We start from the raw sequence: 14,426 nt of genomic DNA on the forward strand, positions 1-14,426 counted from the left end.
ATAATAATAATGTAATAACACTTTGTATTACTACTAGCGCCATCTGTTGGCAAAATAATGAATTAACATTCGTGCTAATGTTAATTATTTATTTCTCTAACAGATGGCGTTAGTAGTAAATAAATAAATAAATATTGAACATTTTTATACAAATTGACTAAGCCCAAGAAAAGCTCAAGAAGGTTTGTTGTGGGTACTCAAACAACGATATCTATGGTGGTGTTTTCAATTTTAATAATGTCGATGGCGCTTACGCCATTAACAACGATGAATACAAAAGTGGGTTAACATTTTGGATTCAGACCCACCTCGCTTCGCTTGGTTTGATTCCCAATTTAGCAATTAAGTTTCTGTGAATACCGACTAGAATGCGGAGGTCAATTCACTCGTATGTTTTGTGACGCTGATGAACTGATCAGTCATGTTGTGTTAGCAAACTTAAATCGGGTATTTTCAGTTCGAGAAACAGTTTTGGCGTCATTCATTTATTACATAAGACGATTTTGAGGTGAAGGGGGGTCGAACATATCTTATTTTTTCATTCTTTTTCTTACTTGGGGGTGGGAGGGGGTTTTCATAGTTCTTACGTAAGTAAGATCACAAAGATGCGATTTTTTTAATCTCTATGAAATTATAACGTTTAAAATAATAATAATACTTCTACACTCTGTGCTATCAAACACGGTGCAGAGTTAGCTTAAACGAGCTCAAGTACCTTTGTCCTGTACAAACGTACCTACGTACAAATAAACATTCATAATTTTTTTTAATAACCAAACGTGTACCTACTCATTTTTTCCTTTAGATTCTTACGTAATATATGGTAATATAGGGGGCGGGAGGGGAAGGGGGTCAGCTTATTCTTATTATTTCTTACATAGGGGCGGGAGGGGGTCAAAAACTGCCAAAAATTGTCTTACGTAATTTTTTTTTTAAATTATAAATGGGCTTACTCATGGCCACAGACTAGCCGAGGCGAAGACGTGGCCTACGATGTAACGAGCCTGCCCAAAAGGTGCCTGTTCAAGTGTTCACCCTTGATTTGAAGGTTGCCGAGTTATATGAGCTCGGAAATATAGACTGCGCATAAGAAAAGAGGAAGCAAAGCGCTTCGTGCGAATTGGTGGAATATCTACCAAGTACACACAGGTGGCTGCAATACTCCACACACGATCGGACTTGAGCTTTGTAAAGTGTTAAAAGCTGTCCAGGTGTGAAGTATCGCTTCACCTTATTTAGGACGCCCAGCTTTCTGGCCGCAGTCTGTGCTTTAGACTCAATGAAGGTGCCGAAGTTGAGGACTGAACTCAACTCCACGCCAAGGAGTTCCAGGCTGTCGGTAATAGGTACAGACAGATGCACCTCGGAAAGAAGGAGTCAGGTCGAAACGACCGTTTTGCGGAAAACAGACACGTCTGCACACCTTGGAGGCATTGAACGCGACCAGATTGTCGTCCCCCCACTGAGAAACGAGACTAAGGGTCAGGGTCATCCGCTCAACCATGGTCTCTCTCTGTGAACGTATATCGTCCCTGCTGTCCCCTGAACTAGCCAAATATCTCTCAACAACCGCACTGTCGTCATAACCTACAATGCTGGGTTGCAGCATGTCGTTAATGTGGAGCAAGAAAAGGGTTGCGGAGAGAACAGACCCCTGAGGAACACCGGCGTCAATGGCCATGAGGTCCGAAGAGCAGCCATCAATGACTATTCTGATCGACCGTTCACTCAAGAAGTCAGATAGCCAGCTACAAAAGTCAGCAGGGATGCCGTATGCCGGAATCTTGCTAAGGAGACTTGCGTGCCAAACCCTGTCAAAGGCCTTCGAGATGTCCAGTGAAACAGCGAGCGCTTCACCGTTCCTCTCGATGGCCTCGCCGCAGCAGTGCATGAGATACGCTAAAGTAGACCGGCCCCGGCGAAAGCCATATTGACGGTCACTGAACAGATCTTTTTCTTCGAGGCATCTCAGCAACTTGCCGTTATGTACACTTTCCATGACTTTACAGAGCATGGAGGTAATGGCGATTAGTCGGTAATTGCAGGGATCAGCACGACTACCCTTCTTGGGTACTGGCTGCACGTTTGCAAGCTTCCAGGATTTCGGCACCGTTCTAGTTTGGAGAGAGAGGCGGTACAGGCGTGTCAGTACAGGAGACAACTCAGGCGCACACTACTTTAATACATGTGCAGGTATACCGTCTGGGCCATTGGCCTTATTCACGTCTGAACTGCTAAAATTATAAATAAAGTTTAGATCATATTAATACAAACTTCAGTGACTTAGGGCCGACGACGACTGCAACTTGTATGTAACTGCAACATATATAGACACACGCTCTTTTGGACATCCAACTCGTCATGTGATCACTGGGTAGACCAGTTAAGTACCTAAGATAGCTGATGCTGAACCCTGACAGTACCTAGTGGAACTCATGTTTGGTGCAACATGGACACACGCTGTTTTGGTCATCTGACGCGTATTGATGAGCACTTGGGAGAGCAGTACCCAAGATGGAGCGGATGCTGAACCCTGGCTGTACCTAGTGGAACTGTGTGTGTGTGTGTTTATGTGCGGAGCAGCGTGATTATCGCCAGTAGGTATCCAGACGGGATAGTTTTTCGCTCAATTGTGTGGTGTGGATGCAAAAATTAAATTCAAGGACATTGGCTCGCTGACCCAACGTTATGTAGGGAAGCCAGTTGGCTTCCTTACAAAAAGTACTGGGCGACCGTGTAGGATGTAATAAGCGCTTATGAAATTGTATATTACGTGTGGATGATATTGGCAATTTGATTTTGTCGTCTGGACACGTTTTTAATGGACAAAGTAAAAGCTATGACAGACAGGCGTACCGGACAGCAACCGGGGTCCGGTTAGTATATTTCTTTCTTGCTCTCACTTATAGCTGCGTTCTTAACGGACTTATTACGTACCCACTTGATCGAACATGAAACAAGTCTCGGATTGGATCAAAGTCGCGATCCGGTACATTTAGGTAGAAAAACTCCGCGAGCCCTTACAAAGCTCTGCTTTTTGCTAGTTAGGGCGAGCGAAGCGAGCCCTATCACTATTCGACAAACTAGGCATTCTTGTGGTACACTTTACGGAAAAACTATCGCACTTATAGGTTTGAAATTTAACATAGTAATTTAAATTCATGTCTAGATGTGTTATCAAACATAAAAATATCATTTTATAAACCTAAAAAAATAAAATAAAGGAAAAACACTTTGTATTACTACTAGCGCCATCTGTTACAAAAATTACAAATTAAAATTTGTGCTAATGTACTATGTGCTAACAACGAAAAAAAATCGTGTTTGTTGTATGGAAGCCCCCCTTAAATAATTATTTTATTTTTAGTATTTGTTGTTATAGCGGCAACAGAGATACTTACATCATTTGTGAAAATTTCAACTGTCTAGCTATCGCGGTTCATGAGATACAGCCTGGTGACAGACGGACGGACGGAGGGACGGACGGACGGACGGACAGCGAACTCTTAGTAATAGCGTCCCGTTTTTTACCCTTTGGGTACGGAACCCTAAAAAGGGTTAAAATTTTGGATTCTGACCCATCTATCTCGCTTCGCTCGGTTTGATTCCCAATTTAGCAATTAAGTTTCTCTGAATACTGGAACATTCAATGTTGCTGTATATTCACTGCGGAGGTCAATTTACTCGTATGTTCTGTTCTGTGACGCCGATGAACTGATTAGTCATGTTGTGTTAGCAAACTTAAATCGGGTATTTTCAGTTCTAGAAACAGTTTTAGTGTTACTATTGCTTGGACCTGCAAAAATTATAAATAAAGATAAGCATATTAGGCCATCTGTATCGGCCCTAAATCACTGAAGTTTGTATTAACAAACTACACCCCGACTGCAACTTGTATGGAAACTGCACGCCGACTGCACGCCAATTGCAACGTCGGCGTGCAGTTCAACAAAATGACCCAGAACCCTGGCAGTACCTAGTGGAACTCAGGTTTGGTGCAACATAGGCACACGCTGTTTTAGTAATTCGACACATCTTGAGTCTTGATGAGCACTTGGGAGAGCAGTACGATAGAACTGATGCTGAATCCTGGCTGTACCTAGCGGAACTCAGGTTTGGTGCAACATAGACACACACTGGGTTGGACATCCGACTCGTCATTATGATCACTTGGTAGAGCAGTACCCAAGATAGCTGATGCTGAACCCTGGCAGTACCTAGTGGAGCTCGGGTTTAATACAACATATGCACACGCTGTTTTGGTCGTCCGACTCGTCTTGATGAGCACTTAGGAGAGTAGTACCCAAGATAGAGCTTGATAAGCACTTGAGAGAGCAAATTATACGTAAGTTTATGTGCGGAGCAGCATGATTACCGCCAGTAGGTGTCCAGACGGGATAGTTTTACGCTCAATTGTGTGGTGTGGACGCATAAATAAATTCAAGGACATTGGCTCGCTGACCCAACATTATGTAGGAAAGCCAAAAAGTACTGGGCGACCGTGTAGGATGTAATAAGCGCTTATGAAATTGTATATTACGTGTGGATGGTATTGGCAATTTGATTTTGTCGTCTGGACACGTTTTTAATGGACAAAGTAAAAGTTCTGATTTAAACTTTCACGATTTTTACACATTATTAAATTATACAACGGGACTTAATCGCGTATCTAAGTTTTAAGATTTACCTCCGACGTTTCGAGGACGGCGTTGTCCCCGTGGTCTCGGAGAAGACTGGCTTAAGTTGACATCAGCATCGTCTAACCGCGCGACGACTAAAACTTAACTAAAACTTAAATACGCGATTAAGTCCCGTTGTATAATTTAATAAAGTAAAAGTTGTAACAGACAGCCGTACCGGACAGCGACCGGGGTCCAATTATTAGGTATATTTCTTTCTTGCTCTCACTTATAGCTGCGTCCTTAGCGGACTTATTACGTACCCAGTCGATTGAACATGGAACAAGCCTCGGACTGGATCAAAGTCGCGGTCTGGTACGATTAGGTAGAAAAACTCCGCGAGCCCTTACAAAGCTCTGCTTATTGCTAGTGTATGTACTTAATGTATGTAGTCGGTGTAATTGTTCAATAAAAAACAACTGTTGTTTATACATACTTTTATTCGTAGGTATATTTTCTTTTAAAATCACCTCAAATATCAAATTATTACTCCATACACGTACTCGTATATAGTAACGGCACAGTACAGGAAACATTATAAACATTGGATTCATTTGATGTTTCATTGACACCCGTAAAAGTTGAATGTGTTTTCGATATATATAATGAAACATACTTACTGCAATTAGTTTCAATATAAGGAACACATCAGACTATGTTTTTTCTATAAGCATGGACAGTATAAGTAGCACTATTTCTTCTAAACAGCCCGAAATTAATGAAACGTCAAACTTAAACAGTTGTATGACTCTTGTTTACGGTAATAGGTTGAGAGTGCCAAATACATATTTTACAGGATTTTATGGTTTACTCGGCCTTGGAAGATATACAGTATGACTCTAGAGATTTCATATTCGATACATCTTGTTCAACACTGATGCGAAAGATATGGATGTATCAGTTCCCTTTTAGATCCCTTTGGATTTCAAATGACGCTGCCGGAGGAATTGAGTTGTTAAATTGTGTTTAAAGTCTGTGAGATTTATTATATTTTGATGATTAGAATGGAGAATTAGATCCTTTAGGTATCCTAGGATAAAAAAAAATCAAGACTACGACTGATTATATACCTACAATGAAAAAAACTACTTTAAATTATTCATGACTGCACTGAATCACGTTTTTTGTGAGGAAAAAATATTCAGCAGGGAGCAGAGCAGTGTCACCATAGCTTATTAATCTCAATTTATCTTAATATCGGAAGGATTTTTTAGTCAACCTTATAGAGACATCATAATTTATCTTATTAGTCAGTTAAGAATATTGATTTTAATAAGTACTGCAGGTACGATTGCAAATCCCGCTGACGTTTAGTTATTCTATAATACGACCACAGACTTTATGCTTGTAAGAAACATCTGTTTGGATTATGGAAACAAAATTATCACAAAACTGGGATCCAAACAAGTTCTATACGAGTATACCCTTAATTCTTATCAAGAGACTCATTCCATTGCTCGTAAAAGCTGAAACAAGGGCAAACCCAACTAGCACGATAACGAAACGCTTCTAACAAACAGAAGATAAAACAAACAATCGACATAAAAATGTATGAGACAACAAAAATCAAAGAACTTCAAACGACTGGTATTACTTGAACTTCCTCATCTTTTTAGAAACCTACAGTAAGGGGATATCAGAGAACTTTACAAAAGGGCGGTAGGGATCAAACTTGGGTGGTTTTATTGACCTTGTAACATAAATTATTAGGGCATGTCTCGTTGTACCCTGGAACAGCGGGAAGGGATATAAAATGGATATAAACTGGGTGAACTCAAAAGGCCAATAAATTGTGTTATACAGTGTAGTTTTATTACTGAAGCAAGTGCCGCCGTAAATGAAAATGTGGGAGTATGTTAAGTGCGTTTTAGATTGCTAATATTATAACTCTAACACAAGGTAGAAAAGGATATTTAAATACAATTTTATTTTTAAATCTATATATTCTTCTTCCTCGCGTTCATGGGAGCCTGGGGTCCGCTTGACAACTAATCTAGTAATTGGCGTGGGCACTAGTTTTTACGAAATCATCATCTGACCTTCCAACCCAGAAGGTAAACTAGGCCCGTATTGGGATGAGTCCGGTTTCCTCACGATGTTTTCCTTCACCGGAAAGCGACTGGTAAATATCAAATGATATTTCGTACATAAGTTCCGAAAAACTCATTGGTACGAGCCGGGGTTCGAACCCGCGACCTCCGGATTGCAAGTCGCACGCTCTTATCGCTAATAGGCCATCAGCGCTTTTTAGGGTTCCGTAGCCAAATGGCAAAAAACGGAACCCTTATAGATTCGTCATGTCTGTCTGTCTGTCTGTCTGTCCGTCTGTCCGCCGTATGTCACAGTCACTTTTCTCCGAAACTATAAGAACTATACTGTTGAAACTTGGTAAGTAGATGTATTCTGTGAACCGCATTAAGATTTTCACACAAAAATAGAAAAAAAACAATACATTTTTGGGGTTCCCCATACTTAGAACTGAAACTCAAAAAATTTTTTTTCATCAGACCCATACGTGTGGGGTATCTATTGGATAGGTCTTTAAAAATGATATTGAGGTTTCTAATATCATTTTTTTTTAAACTGAATAGTTTGCGCGAGAGACACTTCCAAAGTGGTAAAATGTGTGTCCCTCCCCCTGTAACTTCTAAAATAACAGAATGATAAAACTAAAAAAAATATATGATGTACATTACCATGTAAACTTCCACTGAAAATTGGTTTGAACGAGATCTAGTAAGTAGTTTTTTTTAATACGTCATAAATCGCCTAAATACGGAACCCTTCATGGGCGAGTCCGACTCGCATTTGGCCGCTTTTTTTAATCTATATATTATTGATTAATAAAGTAGTACATACTTGGAGGATACAACTAAACGGAGTAGCCATTAACAGGCTTTCCCCTCTGTCGAAAATAGGCGGCCAACGGTCATACACAATGTATGGACTGACGTTTATCTGACATGGCTATTTTTACGTTACGCATACATTTGACGTTCCCCTCCCCCGCAAAAATCGGCAGACTGTTTTGTACAGAAAATTACAGACATGGCGACTCCGTTTGATTATATCCTCCAAGAGTACATACTTAAAATAGTAAAATGTTTAAATAAAACTATATTATTTGAAGTAGGTAAGTATACAATTCACCCATATCATAATATGGGTATTAAGACCCATTATAGGTCTTAATACCCAACTTACTGTTTTGCGGTACATATTTTAATTAATCTTTATCATTAGGAAATCACATTTCATCATCATAGCATCATAAATATGAAAATGTTAGATGGTTGCAACACAAAGACGTTTGAATAGCAAGTGCAGCAGCATTACTGTTGCGACATTACTGCTGCTACTTTTTTGGCTGTCAACATCTTTTTGATGCTGACTGCACTTGTAGGTACGAATTTAACTTTTGTTATTTGGTTATTTGAGGAAGCACCGTTATTGTAGGTGTATATTTATCCAAAGATATAAAATGCGTTTATGATTTTATTTCGTTGATTGAAAACGACATGCATAAAATAAGGTTACAATTTTCACCTGCAAACTTACAAGCCGTATTCCTGGATTTTTTCCAACTGTTAAGACCAAGTTGCCGTAAGATGTCCCGTCTTGTCTCAAAGCGGAACTTAAGTACGTCTTAAGTGCAGCTTAGAGCTTAAGATTCCCTTAAACTTTTTAAGCCCCGCGTTTTCTTTGCTATTTTGTTTAGGTTAATACACTCGAACGTAAACGAGTATAGAGCATGCCTTTTAGAGAAACTATATTTTTTGTTATGTAGAAATGATGTAAATAGGATGTCAATAATACTTACTTTAAGACTTAAATTCCAAGAAGAAGTAGGCTCTGTACTTATTCGGTTGTAGCTACCAATTTTATTTTCTGTAGTTCACCGATTATTCCGAGCCCCGCGGTCCGATTTGTGTAATTAGTTTTTTTGCTGAGAAGGATCCGTTACTTATATGTCCAAGGTGGTTCTACATTAATTGGATTTTTATCTTATGATGGGATCCATGAGGAATTAAGGGATTGTATGGTGATTTGGGTGTTTTCTTAAGCAACTCAAGCATTTCCTCTTGAAAATCACCAATTTGGTGGAGTGGACCTCATGATGAAGCGTGGTAAGCGTGGAAGGTAAAGGCGGTGCTTGAGGGGTCTGTGGTAAGGGGTTGAGGGGTTGGTGTTTGACGGGTCAGGGTTTGAGGGGCTGGGGAGTAGAGGAGACAGTGACTTGATGGCTGCGGGGACTGAGGGGTCGGGAGGTTGGGAGTTGAGGAGTCAGGGGTTGCTAGTTGAGGGGTAGGAGGTTAGGAGTTAAGGTGTCTGGGATTGAGGGGTCGGGGATTGTCGGTTGAGGGTTGGGGGTTCAGGATCGAGGGGTTCTGTGATCAGGGGTTGAGAGATTGAGGGATTGGGTGAGCGGTGGGGCGGATGGATTGAGTGACAGAAATGGTAAATGGACTCGAAGAAGAAATTCTTTAGGGAAGTTAACGAGTTTAGTGTAACATGTAAACATGTTTTTCATTCAAGCGTCACGAGTCACTCATAAGCTCTGAACAATACCTTAAAACTCAAATTGAAAAAAAACCGACTACAAAACTGATAAAATAAAATATTATCCTATTTAAGTATAATTATGCATTTTCAACTGATGTGTTTGAAGTTAGCAACCTAAGCCGAATTTTGAAACGGACCATGACTGTAAATACCATGACTGTAGTGATTCATTTTCATTGAATTATGCAGTAAAAAATTAATGAATATACATCTTATAGCTTGATAGTCTATTATTATTTAGGTTTGGCTTTACTGATATAGACAACCCAAAATCGGACAATATTTCAATATTTTCCAGACATACCGAACATTTGTTTACATAGACCCGATATCCACAAAACGGCAGTAATTTCTAGCGAGCCGTAATAAAATTAATCTCAACTACCGAGCCGTAACGGACCCGATGGAATCGATGCGCCCACTTAAAACTTCCAGCTAACGGAACAGATGAAAAAAAGCTTCGCTAATTTTATTTTGGTTCGCAAACGTAGTTTTTAGAGAATTAAGTAGAGAATGAATATAATTTTAAGTTTTTACTTTTTGTCAATGTGATAGATTTAAGTAGGTACCTACATTTATTTATGCTGACAAATATTAATGACCAGTGTTCAGAATATCAAATAAATTTGTAATGAAAAACTCAATATAATATTTTCCTAAGGTGATATGAATTCTATAATTTGATATTTACCAGTCGCTTTTCGGTGAAGGAAAACATCGTGAGGAAACCGGACTAATCCCAATAAGGCCTAGTTTACTCTCTGGGTTGGAAGGTCAGATGGCAGTCGCTTTCGTAAAAACTAGTGCCTACGCCAAATTCCTGGGATTAGTTGCCAAGCGGACCCCAGGCTCCCATGAGCCGTGGCCAAAATGCCGGGACAACGCGAGGAAGAAGAAGATATGAATTCTATAATCTCATACTTAATTACAACATGTCCACGAGGAACCCAAAAGATTTTAACAGTGTATTCATGATCCTATTTAAAGACTTTAAGTCTGTCCTATAAACTTTTTTGGAATTCGCCTGGTTTCAGAGTTAATGCCAATAAAAAACCATTTTCTATTGTTAAATTCAGGTTCCTCGTGTTCCATGTATAATATAAATCTGCAAAATGAGAAATTTCAAATTCCAGGAAATAAAAAAGGCGTTGCGCAGCTGTCGATTCCAGTATCTATTGTACAATAGCAAAACGTTGCCAATTCAAAGCGAATAAATTTACAATTTTTTATGTAACTGATATTTGTTTGCAGACGTTCTTTATAATATTATCTATTAAAAAAAAATAAGGTTTCGATTTTAATTCCAAATTAACACAATAAGAACAAGCCATGCTGACATGTAAAATATTGTATTATCTGATAAGAAATACTTCAGGGCTATATTTCAAGCTGAATTACTTGATTGATTACATAATCCAATTTCGAGGACCAGGGTTCGGGAGGTTGCAATATAGCTCTTCTTAGTGCCTGAAGCCGACAGTCTGCATAAAGTAGGTACATAATAATATTTGTGCATCATCATCATCACAATTTTAAGAGCCAGGCTCTTGTCGGTGGAGTAATCGCCCGCGCCATTCTGTTCTTCTCTCTGCCACTGTTTTGAGCTCCTGATACGTCACTACGTTGATCTTCTCTTTGGCTTGGTCCAAAAACGCACGTCGCGGCCTTCCTCTGCCTCTCTTTTTTTCTATTCTTCCTTCAATTATAGTCTTTATGTAAGTATCGTGCCGTATCAGGTGCCCCAACATGCTTCCCCTTCTGTTCTCAATCGTTTTCAGCAAGGATCTCTTTTCCCCTACCAAATCCAATACTTCCGTATTTGTTTTCCTCTCTTTCCAGCTTATACCTTCCATTCTTCTCCATCTCCATTGTGCATATCGCCACAAAAAATACTAATCATTAGGTGGCTAATGCTCATCGAACTATAACTATAAACTATAAAGAGCTATGCTCTGCATTTGTGTAATATCATAACTAACAAGATTACAACAAATCGTAAGATTTGGAGATAGGAAGTGTGACAAGACCAAAATGCTTGAGATTAATAAACAATGTTCTGTTATGTAAAACCAAAAAGTTTTTGAAGTGAATACTTCCTTAGCAGCGCTGGGCACTTTTAGAGGGGGGGGAAAAAAATAAAAACCGAGACAGCGTAAGGCGATCATGTGACCGTAAGGGGCGTAAGGCGATCATGTGACCGTAAGGGACGTAAGGTTTAGATAGCCACTCATAATTTACATGGCATTTAAATCAATAAAGAAAAACTCAATGTTATTTGACATTTATGTTGCGGACTCCTTTTCAAGACTCTTTACCTATGTCAACCTATGTTCAAATAATTTGACGTTATCATGGCAGTACGTAAATAAACATGTCATTTATATTTTTAGCTCTAGCTTCTTTCTGTGAACTTAATAAATTGAAACTTTGATATACCATTTTTGAAATCAGCAACTATTATTAATTATCTCATTATAATTTCTAAATTTTCGATTTATATACATATCGACATGACACTGGCTACTGTAATAAACGCCATTAAAAAAAAAAAAAAAAAAGAATGTCAATGAAAAAGTGTGATCTTATTTGAGAATGATAATAATATATAATAAATAGTCCGCCGGTTCCTCTCTCTGCGGCCCTAACCACCGGCAGCTTGAGCCTTGCCCCGCTGCTGGCGGCACCCTAGGTTAGGTTTTTTTGTAATATGTTTATATGTATTTTTTATTGTTTTGTAAGTGTTTTTTATTTTACTTTTATATTCATATTGTAAAAAAACCTAAACTAAGAAACGTATGTATCGTGTTACCGGGCGCCGGTAACATAGTGAGGTGAGTTTTCACTTCTATCGGCACTCCCGGAGTGCAACCGTTGTTGCTTGTTTTAAGAACTTACAACGTGGCTGTGAATACATAATTGTCTTTTTGCAGTTGCGTCTATTTGCAGAGATGCGATTTATTTGAAATACTTCTATTTAAAATGCAAATACAAAATGCAAAATACCTATTTTGTATTTTGCATTTAAATGCCTTTTAGTAAAAAACATTTTGTATTTTATTTGAAATACTTTTCGAGATGTATTTTGCATTTTTATATTCATTTCAAAATGCAAAATACTTTGTGATTAAGTTTAGCCAACATTACCAGTCAAACAAAATGAAATGAACGAATGACGCTTGTATTGCCGAATTTGACCGATAGAGGCGCCTGCTAGCGCCTGGCGCCAGCGCCAGGTATTGTTAAAAAGCGTAATAAATAATCAGTTTTATTTTTTTTTCACTTTTTAACAATACCAGTCCAGTTGTTATTAATAAAAGAAAAGTGTAATAATAATAAAATAAGAACTACATAGAATCAACCGAAATAAATGGCCACACAAGTCACAAAATGGAGCCATGGCTCTCTTTTCGTTAGTCTAGTTTTTTACATTATTTTAAGTGAGTATTATTCTCTTTATTCATTTTTCGTCTTAAGTTAGGTTTTATTACAATATGGATATAAAATTAAAATATAAAAACACTTACAAAATCAATATAAAAATATTATAAAAAAAACCTAACCTAGGATGCCGCCAGCAGCGGGGCAAGGCCCAAGCTACAGGTGGTCAGGGCCACAGAGAGAGGAATCGGCGGACTATCCGCGCCGTGTCCAAGATCACCGCCTTCTGCATCTGGCCCTTGATCCAACCACCTAGCGAGAGTCTCTCAAGATGTTGGTCGAGACTCTTCGCTATTAGACGAAGTATTATTATTATTAATAACAGAATTTATTGATACGCGTACTGATAAATATGACCAAAATGTCATGCATAAGGTGCCATGTTATTAGACGTTTTTGTTCGGCTCTGCATTGTGTCTCTATTTCTCATGACAAATACCTAAAATAAATGAAAATATCTGAGATTTGGTCAAAAGGTATTTTATTTTGAAAAAGTATTTTGAAAATACCTATTTTGCATTTAGCATTTGAAATACATAACGCAAAACTATTTGGTATTTTGCATTTGAAATAGTAAATCTGAAAAGTATTTTGCATTTTGTATTTAAATGCTTTTTTAAAACCATTTTGTACATCTCTGTCTATTTGAAATTGTTTATCAATGAAACAGAGTGATGTTCTAACAGTATCAACATTGTAAACTTAAATTCCTTAATTTTGTTACAGATAATCTACTAAAATGGCGAGGAAAGCACTCTTAATCTTCGCTACCATTTCAGCATTAAATATAGGTAAGATATAATTTAGATTTAGCTTGTAGAGTCTGTGCGGAAAGAGAAGAGTCGTGGCAGAAACGGGAACTAACATTTTCAATTTTATATGGCAATCAAACCTTTGACACCTGTCTTGTAAAAAGTAAACAAACTTCTGTCATTGTATATTTTTATTAACAAAAACCGCAAGTTTTATGTATAAAATATTTTCAAAATACGATAAAACCGTAGATAAAACCAAAAGAAAATAATATTTAACATTGTTCGGTTTTGTCAACGGGAAGAAAACGGCTAAAAGCCGACTATCGACTTACAAAAAAGTCGCGGAACGTGTTTCCGCTATTAACGGGTATTGATGTTGTATTTAATATTAAATAATTACCTATTTAATAAGCCCCCTAAATAACTTGTCTCCGGTACATAATCGGTAAGTATATTCATTAGAAATATATTCATTTTCATAAAATATGTAGGTCATTCATGATAATCATGATATTTAAAATAACTGACAAATAATCTTGATACTTCCCATTTTATGTATATTTATATGTATTTTTTTCAGGATTGAGTAAAAGTACCTACCGCATCTCGAATAAAAGACCGCTATGTAGGTGATATGCAAGAATTTGTAATTTACGTGCCGGATTCAAGCACATCCAATTCAGATGAAGATAGTTCTATGAGTGTCCCTGGTTGTTCTGAAGCTAACTAAAACATAAATGACATTGAATATTTTAATTCAGACTACACAATTTTATGTATTAATGTAATTTACGGTAATGTTTCAAATTGTAACGTCTTTAATAAATAATTAATCAAACTTCGATTACAAAGAATAAAACTTTTTCTAATAAAATATTTCTTTATTTGTAAGTTTGTATACTAGGTTCTGTTAGTTACGAAATTATATTTCATATTTAGCAGTGACTTTTCGGCGAAGTAAAATATCGTGAGATGAGAGAACCGGACATAT

The sequence above is a fragment of the Cydia amplana genome, chromosome 2, assembly GCF_948474715.1.
Source record: "Cydia amplana chromosome 2, ilCydAmpl1.1, whole genome shotgun sequence".
NCBI lineage: Eukaryota > Metazoa > Arthropoda > Insecta > Lepidoptera > Tortricidae > Cydia > Cydia amplana.